Below are 12,666 nucleotides of genomic sequence, written 5' to 3'. Positions count from 1 at the left end.
CAAAGAGGTGAGACGCTGAAGGAGAGCACAGTGAGGGTAGGAATGTACCGAGAGATTGTCCACTTTCCCACGTTTCCTCTGCTGGAAGGATTCTCTCTGCAGCCTGAGCATTTTCAGGCTGTTTCCAGAAAAAGGGAATGAGTACTGAAATGTTGGAATTTGGTGACCCACCAAGTTGTCCGGGATACTCGGGCTGAAAGCTGGCTATCCCTAACCCTAATGGTTACAGCGCTGAGTGACAAAACGACAGGGACACACTGTAACAATGAGCACAGAATGGTGTCCGGGGTGGGAAGGACAGTCCTAATTACCTATGCAGTGATAAGCGATTACTGCTAACGAAAAAGATCCTGGGTGCAGGATGGATAGTCCTCAAAAATGACAGCCGATGAACCAGCATGGGACAAAATGCAAAGGACTGTGAGGAATTTGTGGATAAAATAGGGAAGACACAAAACAGCTAAAATATATATGGAGGCCTCCCTTCACCATGGTGGTGTTCTAGAAAGTTGAACAAATTGAAGAAGGGAGGTGAGGAATTTAGGGACGTTTTTAGGCACCAAGGGCCCTTGTGGTAAAAGCTGCCATCTTTCAGTTTTCACAGGATTCCCAAGGGTTTTACTGGAAGGACAGGCCAGACATTGAAACTCTGCCAGCAAGAACACAGGGATGCAGGGGAGAACTGGACTGCTTACTGTCTAACACCAGCAGATACTCAACTGAGAGAAGGCAGGTTCCTTCTGGGGTGGCAGGATTTGGGAGCAAGACAGACGAGGTTACTGACAGCCTGTTCTGGTACTGTCAGGAGAGATTGCTTACAGACCAAAGTCATTTATTTCAAGTCCTCCTTGGCATTGCTGTCATTGTTTTCACTGCATTGAGAGGTGAGCAGGAGAACCTTCCAGTTTCACAAGAAGGGATGCGACAGTAACTGGCTGTTGGAATGTGGTATCTGCCCAATTGTCACAGTCTGCACAGAGCATCTTCCATCCAGCACATCTGCTGCTGCCCAGCTGCAGAAAGATACAGGCAAAATCCATGAAACGCTATTCCAGCCTATTTTCTATTTGAAAGTCTGTTTTCTCATCCTGAAGAAACAGTTGCTAGTAGAGATGGAAATGACCTTAACAGACCATGCATTTTCTACACAGTTTGCCTGATTTTTTTTTTATCCAGCTATTTTCAGGTGATCACATATTCCAAAATGTGACCAAAACCTCATTAGGATTGCTAAGATTTAAAGATGGCTCAAGGCCTTTGAATGTTCTTCCTGAGCAGACACAACAGGATTCCCATCTGTTGCTAATTTGGTTGCCAAGTCCTTATATTCCCTGAAAGCTAAAAATAAAAATCCCTTACCTGTGAATTTCTTTTTCTGAATGAGGCAGGTTTGGCAATGCATGTGTTAAAGACATTCTTAAACTAAGTATAAGAGACTCAAGAATTCCTTGAACTCAGTAACAGTTTTGGATTTGACAGTCATATTTAAGCCATTCAGAAATACCAGTTTGGAACAAATATTGCAGCATACACTGAGCTGAGTTTCTTGTCTTAAACCTATAGAAAATTAACAGGTTGGGGTTTAGAGGTTAAGGATTAATTCCCACCTGCTGTTGTAGGGATCCATCCTACTCTCCTCCTCTACTGGAGCCTCTCACACTCTAAAAAGAGTCTAAAAAGAGAACCACAGACCTACTGTGATTCTTTTTTGTTAAAAACATCGTTTGCCATTTTTGGGTCAAACATTGGATCCACTTCCTTAAAAGCTGCCATATGTCCTGAGGGGAATGTGCATCACCTCTTCCTCACATTCTGGACTTTATCTTGGCAACAATATTTGCCTGACAGCACTTGAATGTAATGAATCAAACTGAAGAGTATGCCATGATTCCTCAGTTGCCACAGCTGGAGGTCTGCTGCTCTGTGCACACTTTCTTAGCTCAGGCTCTTCAGCAGTGCCCTCTCTGTACTGCCCTCTAAGTCAAATGCTGTCTCTACAGCAAAACCTTCAAATTCCCATGAGCCCAAGTATGTTTTCCTTCCAGCTTCACCATGCCAGGTTTTAGCTCAATATATTGTATTTTCCATGAAAAACTGACCAACCAAACAAACCCCCAAAACACCATCAGCAATAGAAGAGTGTTTATAAATAGATCCATTTAGATGCATTAAGAGATTGTCACAGCTCCTCAGAATAAAAACCACCCCTGAACATAGTTCCCTGCCTCTGTTGACCAGGGGCTTTTGAGTGCTTTGTGGTTGTATTGGTTTGGCATAGCCTGGTTTTGGGTAGCAGGGGGGCCACAAAGCTGGCTCCTGTGAGGAAGCTGCTGGAAGCTTCCCACCATGTCTGGCAGAGCCAATGTCTGATGGCTCTGAAGATGGACATGCTGCTGGCCAAGGCTGGACCAATGAGAGAGGTTGGTGATGCCTCTGTGATGACATATTTAGGAATAAAATCAAAACAAAGTCACAAGATTTTGGGATTCTAGTCCAAGAAGAGGAGGAGGTGAGAACATGTGAGGGAAAACAACATGGAGACACCAAGGTCAGTGAAGAAGGAGGGGGAGGAGGTGCTCCAGGCGCCGGAGCCGAGGTGCCTCTGCAGGCTGTGGTACAGACCATGGTGCAGCAGGTTGTCCCTCCGCAGCCCATGGGTCCACGGGGGATGCAGAGATCCACCCACAGCCCGTGGGGGAGGTGCCCATGCCAGAGCAGGTGGATGCCTGGAGGAGGCTGTGATCCAGTGGAAGACCCGGTGGAGAGAGGTGCCCTGCTCCCAGGCTGGAGCAGCCTGTCCTTGGAGCACTGCACCCTGTGGACAGAGAGAGCCCCGGCGCAGCAGTTTTGGAAGGGCTGTGTGCCCGTGGGAGGGGCTCACGCTGCAGCAGGGGCGGTGGGGCTGCTGCTCATGAGAGTGGACCCACATCAGAGAGGTTCACAGAGAACTGCCTCCCGTGGGAGGGACCCACGGCCTCACAGGGGAAGACTCCTCTCCTGGAGCAGCGGAAGGAAATCTTGGTGATGAACTGACCAAACCCCCATGTCCTGTCTCCCTGTGCTGTCGGTGGGAAGGAGAGAAGGGCTGGGGGGGGAAGGTGTTCTAAGGACTTATTTTATTTCTCATTATTCTACTCTGATTCTTTTAGTAATAAATTCACTTCGCAACTGAAGTTGAGTCTGTTTCACCCTTGAAGTGTTTCTCCCGGTCCTTAACTCATGAAGCATTCGTTAATTTTTTTCCTTTTTCCTCCTCTGCCCAGCTGTGGCAGGGGAGGGTGAGTGAGCGGCTCTCGTGGGTGCCTGGCGCTGGGCCGGTGTCAAACCACGACGGTGGTTCAGCCCCCTTCCAGACACTGCACAACTCAGATTTGTTTCTTCTCAAGAAACCTTTGCTTTCACTTTGCCCCTTTGCTTCTACTTGTGTTTGTCTTTGAAGAGCACTGCAGATGCTTATCTTTCTTCCATTTTTATGATGACTTTTGTTTTCACCTGCCTCACTGCAGGGATTACTGGGTCTTCTTAGTTCTGTGGAACAGGATGCCTGTTGTGATCACTGGCCCACAGCATGTGGTCCAGAGGAGCTGATGCCATCTGTGGTGTCTCCCTGAAGGAGGAATACTGGCCTTCACAAGGTGACACAGCCCCTCTACCCCATGTTGGGGGACCAAGCCTATAGACAGGAAACCTGATGTCAGCTGTGGCTCAGAAACTGAACAGCAGGAGATCCTGCAGGTTATCTCACGGGACAAACTCAAAGCTCCGTTATACAGGATACATACGATAGACTATTGCATTTTGGTTGTGGGAAGTCCAGCAGACATCAGCATCATCAGTGCAGATGGGAAAGATGGGAAATGCAGCCCCTTTCAGAGAGTCATTCAGTTTGGGACAGACCTTTAAGATGGTTGAGTCCAACCACAAACCTAACGCTGCAAACAGTTCTGGGACAAGGTTAACTCACCTCCTAGCAGGGTACACAAACTTCAAGACCTTTACATTCCTTTAGTCATTACATTACCTGGAGAAGGTTCCAGCTGATTCTGAAAGGGTCCCACCAACTTTGAACTCCAGGGACAGAAACCAATATGTGGAGCAGCTGCATTTGCTAAGTAAGGGTAAAAAACAAGGTAGGCATTTCAGGTTCTGTTGTAAAAGTAAAGCATTTAAGTTGTAGATGAACATACTCCAGAGGTACCAGAAGGAAAGGTTACTACACCTATCTGATTCTCTTCTGCTGACAGTTCTGGTCATGGGCCTCCAATCACACAGATAAATCAGACAGTTTGACAGAGACAAATTATTTGAACTGTTTAACATCCTCCCACTGCATTTGCCTAAGACAATGTGGAGGCTAACTGATACAGTGGTAAACTGAATCATGCCAGAAGGATCTTAACACTCATTAATGGGAGAGGTAATTATCCTTTTAAGTGCTGTTGCTGGATTTGAAATGCTGCATTTGTACGCCAATTTCATGGAAAAGGAGGTAGAACTTCAACAGTACCTCTGCTACAGTGTGGACACAGGGAGCTCTATAAAAGTACCTGCAACTATGTTTATATGACAGGATGTGATCTATACTGATGCAAGAAACTCATCATATCAGCAAAAACTTGTGTAAAGGAGTCTTTAAACTTGGCTTAAAATTTCAATACAAATGCAAGCAACTGGTTTTTCATTCATTTTTCCCTGTGATGGACAGAATGCAAAGCGAAATAAATATAAGGAAAAGGAACATTCACTGAAAGGAAAGGAAAATGAAAGATGAGTGGAAAAATAATACTAACTGATGATTTAAAATAATGCCAAAACCTAGACTTAATTCATTCCCTCTCAGGAAGAGAGGTATCTCCAATTCCCTTTAGAAGAAATTTAGATTCCCTCTGTGTGCTCTGCCAAAACAAAGCTATGCTTTAGTCAAGCATGAAGCACTAGATGAAAATTCAGAGGAACTGGGTGAAATTACAGGGAAGGAAAATCAACTTTTTGAGTTTTGCCCTGAGGGCAGAAATTATGTTCAGCAGAGTTCAAGCTAACAGGACAGATTTGTGTTAGAAAAACAAGTCATCGATTTCCAGTGCGACTGGGGACTGCACATCATATTTCTCACAGGTTTGGATACCCAGATAAGAACCAGATAAGGAAAGTCAGCTAAAATTGTACAGATTTCAAAGGCATGTACATGTTTAATAATTAAATTAAATCCTGTTTTTCAGCGATAGCATAATATACAGTTGGACCTGCATACAAGTCAGCCCTTTCCACTATAAATCTGTTGATTTTTCACCAACCAGCAGCAATACACTACCCATTCCAGGGAAGGTGGCTCATTAATGTAAGAAAAGGAACACCTGTATCACTGTAAAATAAATTAATGAGAGGATTTGCTTGTTATCTGCATCATGACAGCAACTATAAAAATAAATAAATACAGTCACTACAATGAAATAAATTAAGATGACAAAACTGAATCGTAATTTTAGTGCTTATTCAGGTGGACAAATTTCTACTTTAAAAAGACTATCAGGTGTGCCAGAAGCTTTTGTGCTCTTAAGAGGACAGCTTAGACAAAGACTCTTATCAGTAGAGAAGCAATAAAAGAGAAAAGAGGGAGGTTTTCATTAAATCTGAAGCTAACAGCTTTGATTTTATCTTACTTCCAAAGTAGCAGATCAATTTCTGGCAGTCAATGAAGGGGAGAAATACAGAGACAGAATCAAACTATGAATTTTTTGATGTATTGTTACACTTTGCTCCAGTTACGAGTAATTATTTGCCCTATCTTACCCTTTTAAAGTAACTTAGGAGCAATTGCATGTGTCAGTAGAACAACAGAAAGGAAATTCACAATACTTCGTAGTAGAACAAAGAGCTGAAAGAACCTTATAAAATGAGGACCCCAAACTGGTGGTGAGGGGGGTTGCCAACAATCAGCATCCTGAGGAAGAGTAGAGGCAGGGAGTGCATTTTCCCTGCCATTGCTCTGATAAAGTACACATATTTGATTGCAGAGCTTTTCAGCAATGGAAGAAGTTTTTCCCCAAAGGTGTGTTGATGAGCAGTAAGACAAATATGCCTTAAGGACCAAGTAAATGCCACTCTGAGAGCATCTCATGTGTGTCCAAGAGCACTGATGGGCAAAGACAAACCTCACAGATCTTGAGCATCAAAAGGAATAGATAAGGATTAAGAAATTCTGTCTCTAGGGTGAATTTCTGTAGACTTTTCCTTTTCAATCCTGATTTATAACCCCCAGCTTCTAGAGGAGGGCTGTCAAGAATTTTGAGGTTTTGTGTCAAAAATCCCAGTTCATCTGAAGGGAGGCTTCTGATAAGAGGGGTGATTTTTAAAAGATTTATTGTCAGGAAGCTATTTTGTAACTTCGGTTTACGTAAAAACATTTCAGCTTAACATTTCCTACGGGAGTTTTTTGCATCTGCTGTTCAAAGCAAATCTTGAAATATGAAACATTTTGAAAATCATTAAAATAAAAAAGTAATGTAAATAAAACCACAATGCTTCAGAGTGATGAAATTAGACACAAATTCATTGGGTTGATTTTTTGGGTTTTTTTGGTTGGTTGGTTGGTTTTGGGGGTTTTTTTCTATGGAAATTCCTGCTTTTCAGCTTAATTCAGGACACTTTAAGAAAAGCTGAGGACCTCTTTATGGAATAGGGATTGCAGAGCCAAAACCATGCTTGAGGTCATGTTTTACAGCAGGTTCCTGGAGGGGAGAGCAGGGGTCTCCAGAAGTTACTGATGTTAATCTGACTGGGGCATCTCAGGCATTCTGCCCTTAATGACTCAGATTGCTTTTTTCACAACAGTCAGGCGCTGGGCAGGACACATCATGCATTTCTTCCAACAGGTCATAACACAACAGAAATGTTTTCTGCTCCCTTTTTATTGCTATTACTGGGAAGAGGAAAAAAACCCGAACCCAAAACCAGAACATGCACACACAACAGCAAAACTGTAATATAATAATATAATTAAAATATAGTAACATAATTTAAAACCCAAAACACAACATGCTCCAAAACTAGGGGTATACTGTTTTGTGGAGCAAGCAGAGCACCCACCAGAAAGCAAGGACAAAAGAGCACACATATATGGATGCAAAACACTTTAGTCACCATGGCAGTGAGACTGCCTGGGCCAACAGCCTGGGCACGGGTGAAATCCTGCACTACCTACAAAATCAGTGCTACAGCCTGAAACTGTACTTTTTACCTTTATGTAAACACAGCTTGTGAAAAAATGAAGCTCCTACTTTTTTTTGTTTAGGTTTAGGTTTTTTTTCCTTCTAAGTAATTAATATAAATTTTATTTTGAAAGTTACAGTCAGGAAAAAGGATGTTTTCAGTTTGTTGCTCTTTGAAAGCTACCTCAGTGCTATAGCTCTTGCTACATGCATGGTTTAGAAAACACTGAAAAGCCACAGGCACTGTCTGAGTTTGTAGTGAATTGTGAAGATGAAAGAAGAGCACAAACATCTGCATTCAATTTCGAATTTTTGTCCTGTAGTTCGCACACAAATAGAATCAAACGGAAAGGTGAATAGGTTTGGTAGAGAAGCAAGAGCATCTGGAGCAGAGTTTGGCTGGAGAGAAAACACAAAATTATGCTTCAAATAAACACATTAGGCACACATTTGTAATAGCTCAAAGATGCACTGTCTGCAGATGAAAACTGGAAGCTGGGCTTCAGACAAGCACCTAAAGTGTGCAGGGGTAGCTGCAGGTCTGGGATGTTATGAAATAATACACAGGTCACAGTAAACCAGAAAATTATGAAACTTGTTAGCAAGAGAAAGGCTGCATGGCTGTCTCTAGTGCATCTCTCTCTGTGCAAATGGTACCTGTGCCTCTGGTTCACATGTGTTGAGGAAATGTGCCCCAGACACAAAACTGCAAACCCAGGGGCAGATCTTGTCTTGAGGCTGGGGGTACCCCTGCTTGAGGATTTACAAACCTTGCTAAATTGTTTGTGGTTCTGCAAAAAAGGAAAAAAACCCTGAAACACTAACTTGCAAAATACCCTGTAGCCTTTTCTGTGCACCCCAGGACGTTTCTGCAACCTCTGACCAACTGTGGAGACCCGTGAGGGGTTTTCCCTTCTGGAATTGGAGTGTCTGGTGTACTTGCACTGTCACCCCCTGGGTTCCACTGACTCTCCCCTAGCTCAAAGAGACAGGCAGGGGCAGCTCAGGCTGCCAGAGAGAAACAAGGCATTGAAGACAGCAATTAGGTTCTTCCCAAGGGAATGGCCATTTTTTGTGATTTCCAGTATAAAACAGCTAAATACTCACATTGTGCTGATATTGCCTTGATAATGAATAACCTGTATCACTCTGGGGGTTTATGGTACTGTTCTCTTAAAATGTTTTGTTTCCATTGTATCTTCTTTTGGACAGAAATAGCGGTCTTGTGAATACAGTGAAGGACATCATAGCTGTGGTATCTGTTTTGTTTTGGCAAGAACTTCTTTAGAAGTCAAGCAGCCTGAGTTTGAGCTTTTTCATCTGTGCAATGGCAGAAGTGCACTTGCCTGCAGGAAAGGGTCCCTCCAGAGATGGATGCAGGAGGACAAGAAACATTAATGTGTTTCTCAATCATCACACAAATAGACAAGTGAATTCTTCTGATGCTTATCCAATTTGGAATTGTATCACTTTTCAATAATACTTTAAAAAATAGGAACCAAATTCAAATGTTTGACTTTTTTGGGCAGAACTGTTATGATTTATTCCAAAGTATAAGGTTAAAGGCCTTGTTTGCAGAGAGGGTCTGGATAGCTCTATTATCTGGCATTTGTATTAGCCAAAAGACCGGTTCAGATCAGCTTACTCCTTGAGCATAAGAAGCCATAAATTACTATAAATAATCACATCCTATCAGCAGCTGTCACATCGTCTTAGCAGCTGTCAGGGGGTACAGCTGGAAATTTGTGACTGTCCAAAGAGCAAAATGGAATTTGGAGTAATATAAAAAGTTGTCACCAAATAAATTTAAGAGTAAGTTCACATCAGCCTTAAAAAATAAACAAAGAGCATCATATAGTGAACATACATTTTTATTTAGAAGTTTCATTTTCTTTGCACTTCTGCCTCCTCAAACATTTGAATGGAATCTGATAGCCATGCTTTATTTATTATGCTTCAAGCAAATATGCTGCAGAAATGCCACCTTCTTCTAGTGCAGCTCTGCCTAAGCAGCACTGACATACTCCTGACTGTTAATTCTCATGATCCATTGATATGGAAGATTACAAATTAAGCGAATTTGCAAAAGACCTGCCAGAGATGAAAAGCAATTTGAAGTGGAATAGGGTTCTAATGAGTATTGTCATCTACTATGTACATATCTTGATTTTATCTGAGTGCAGTTTCCTTCTACTCCTGGCACACATTCATCCTACTTACTTCAAAGTGTTAATCTGTCATCCTCTTCCATCTGGAGTAAACACGTAGGCACACACCATAGTCATCCTGAATGGAGACACAGGCTCCTGAGTGGCTGTGGATTCGGGCTCCTGTTTGCAGAAGTCTGCAGAGCAGGACTTTCAGGACATCATACCTGGCACAACTCAGGAGGGGTTTCTTTGGCAAAGGCTCAATGCCCATTTCATTAGGTGAACTCAGAGCCTGTCTTCCCATAAGGAAGCAAAAGCAGTATCTTTCAGTAGACAGATACTCAGAAGGTCCTAATTGTGTCTTTCAAGCTGAAATAGAAATTCTAGCTCCAGATGTCTGATTTTTGGCACTCCTGCATTTCCAGAAGGTCCACAGTGACCTGCTGGAAGACTGGGGCTACAAAGACACATTGAGGTGACTCGCCTTTGGCTTGGGTACACCTTGCACATCCCACTTCTGCTCCCTCTGTAAGGAGGGCTGGGGCTGAGGAAGGAGAGATCCGTAGGATGTTTCTAGTGAGGATTGGGACCTCGAGCCTGCAGGACTTGCTTTGGGCTCTTACCCACAGCCAGCAGCTGACATTTAGTAGGAGACCAACCCCATCTCTACAGGCTACTCTGAAGCCAGCAAGCTGATTTCCATGGCATTTCTGCACGAGTGAGGACAGCTGCAGCAGCCCATCCCAGATGCCCACCCTGTTTGAGTACCTGCAAAGCCTCTTTCCATGCCTGTCTCAGGACACTACTCTCCCAATGTAAATGCACAGACTGGATCAAGGTGCATTTCATCAGCATTTGTTTCAGGAAGGAAGGAGATGATTTAGGGCCACTAGGAACCACACTGTGGGGCACTTTCTCCTTATTTCTTGAACCATTTTCAAAACAGCTGTTACTTATTCCTCTTACATTTCATCATCTCAGGACATGCAATAGATATATTCCAGATTTCCTGAGGGGACAGAGATCATTATAAAGAGATTGTTAAGAAAAACAGGAAAGAGAAAGAAAAACAGATGTTTTGCATGCTAGTGAGGGAAAGTTGCAGGAAGAGATAATTTTATTAGCTTGAGGAAACTGGGAAAAAACAGGAAAGTTTTCAGATGTAAGAACCATCAGAGACAGTGGTGTGTCAGTGATATGGCTCACACTGTAACCTTAGGCAGCTTTTTAACCGCAACTAAGCTGAAAAGGCAGAAGCAATTTCAACATACTATGAGCTAAACCATAGAAAGACTTTTCAACACATCTTTCTCTTGTCTTGACAAATTCATTAAATATTTCCAGCTACTTCTTGCATTCCTGATAGCCTATTTCTCTCGTCCCCTCATCATTTTATTATTTTCTTAGAATATATTTTTGTTTTACAAGATACATTGTTCATGTTAATGTGTAAGCTGCAGGGTGTAAGGTCTATCTGAGACCCAAGCCAGCTTTTCTACTCTTGCTTGGCAGTTCCCATGGCAGCATCTGTTCTCTCCCTTAGTCTAACATCTCTCTGATTTATCTCCACTTGCCTCTTCTATTATCTGCTCTTGCCACCAATTTCCTCTTTTCTAGCATCTGACGAGTTGACTAGCACCTTCATACAGCAGCTATCACAGCTCCCTCAGCATCCTTCAGCCCTTGCTGACAGCTGAACAGTATGGTATCTGTCCTGGTTCAGAACTGTCATTCCCACATAATAATTTTCAGAAAAAGATTTCTCTGATGCCCTTTGTTTCTTTTCCTTCTCTCTCTCTCTCAGTTCTACCCAGTTTACAGTTTCTCTGATATTTACTCCCCACCAATTCATTCTCACTTTGTAAGTGGAAGCAAGAATTTGAGTAAGTTCCACCCAAATGTTGAGCTGTGTATTTGGAGGTAGGGAGGAGGTGTTTGAGTCTCACAACAGAAAATGGTTACCTTGTCTGACTGACAGGTAATACTTAGGAACCAATTTCTGCAGTGCAAACATTTGCATGTCCAGGAAGTAATTTGTATAAACATCAGACAACAATTGCTTGGTGTTTACTATGACTGAAACATTCATGACAGTAAAACTAATTCAATGAAATGCTTGCAAAAAGCCACACTGTTATCTCTGCCTCACATTACTTGGTATTTAAATATTAAATATTTTAATAATTCAAATTTTTCTTGAAGTCTTATTTTCTGCAAAAATCTCAGCTTTCACTCAAAATAAAAGTCCAATTTTAAAATACATTTTTATCCAAAAAATACTGAAAATGTGGTCTATATCCTAAAGATAAAAACCCTCCACACCACCAAAACAATTAAAAGAATACAGTAAAAGAGGTATATATACATATATACATGCATATACACACACACACACATATATATGTATGTGTTTAACTCTCACAGTTGTCTGAACTAGGCTTTTATCAGCTTAGTCCAATAAACTAGAATACTGGAGAAAATGTATTCAAACCATAAGTATATTTTTAATAATGCCTGGCTATTTTTGCAACACTTGACAAACCTGTTTCCTTTCTAAAAGTCAGGTATAATGCCTCATGTTTAAAAACAGACATAGAGCACAGCATTGTTACCTACTCAGCATGGTTCCCAAATGCACACATGTACTCCTGGTCCATGCAGGTCTGGAAGAAGGGGTGTCTGCTTTGCTTTCACTTGCTTTGTCTTGCAGTTCCCACTACCACTGGTGGCCTTTGTGGCAGCTGTTTCTATCCCACTGGAAATCTATTGCCCTGTATAAAACTATGTGGAGCTGAGTGTTCCCCTGAGAAAACAGAATCAGTAACCACTTCAGGAGATTAGAACTGAGCCTGCGCCCATGGAACTCACCGCTTTCATGTGCCACTGCCAGTTCTCTACCCAGCCCCATCACCCATGGGCAGGACACCCAGGAAACAGCAAGTGATGTTGTCTTGGAGAAACACCTCGTTTCATGCTAGATTTCATGGAATTACAGACTGGCTGAGGACTTCGAAGGACAGACAGCACCCTCAGAGAGCACCTCTTCTGCTCCCCTACTCAGGGCAGGGGCAGTGAGAGCAGGTTACTCCAGGTGTGTCCAGCAAGGTTGAAGACAGAAAAAACAGAAGACAAATGTTAGAGAGAGGCAGCGTTCAGGCATTGCACAGAATATGAGCTCCACTGAAACTGGAAAACAGGGTTGTTCTCATGAAAAGTTTTCATTTTATCAAATATGTGGCATTTATGATGACAGAATTATTAAGTAAAAAGTTCTAACAGCATGTACTCTTGATTCACTTCTACAATTT

Source organism: Corvus hawaiiensis, chromosome 2 (genome assembly GCF_020740725.1).
Source record: "Corvus hawaiiensis isolate bCorHaw1 chromosome 2, bCorHaw1.pri.cur, whole genome shotgun sequence".
Lineage (NCBI taxonomy): Eukaryota > Metazoa > Chordata > Aves > Passeriformes > Corvidae > Corvus > Corvus hawaiiensis.
Note: the sequence above shows the minus strand (reverse complement) of the source record.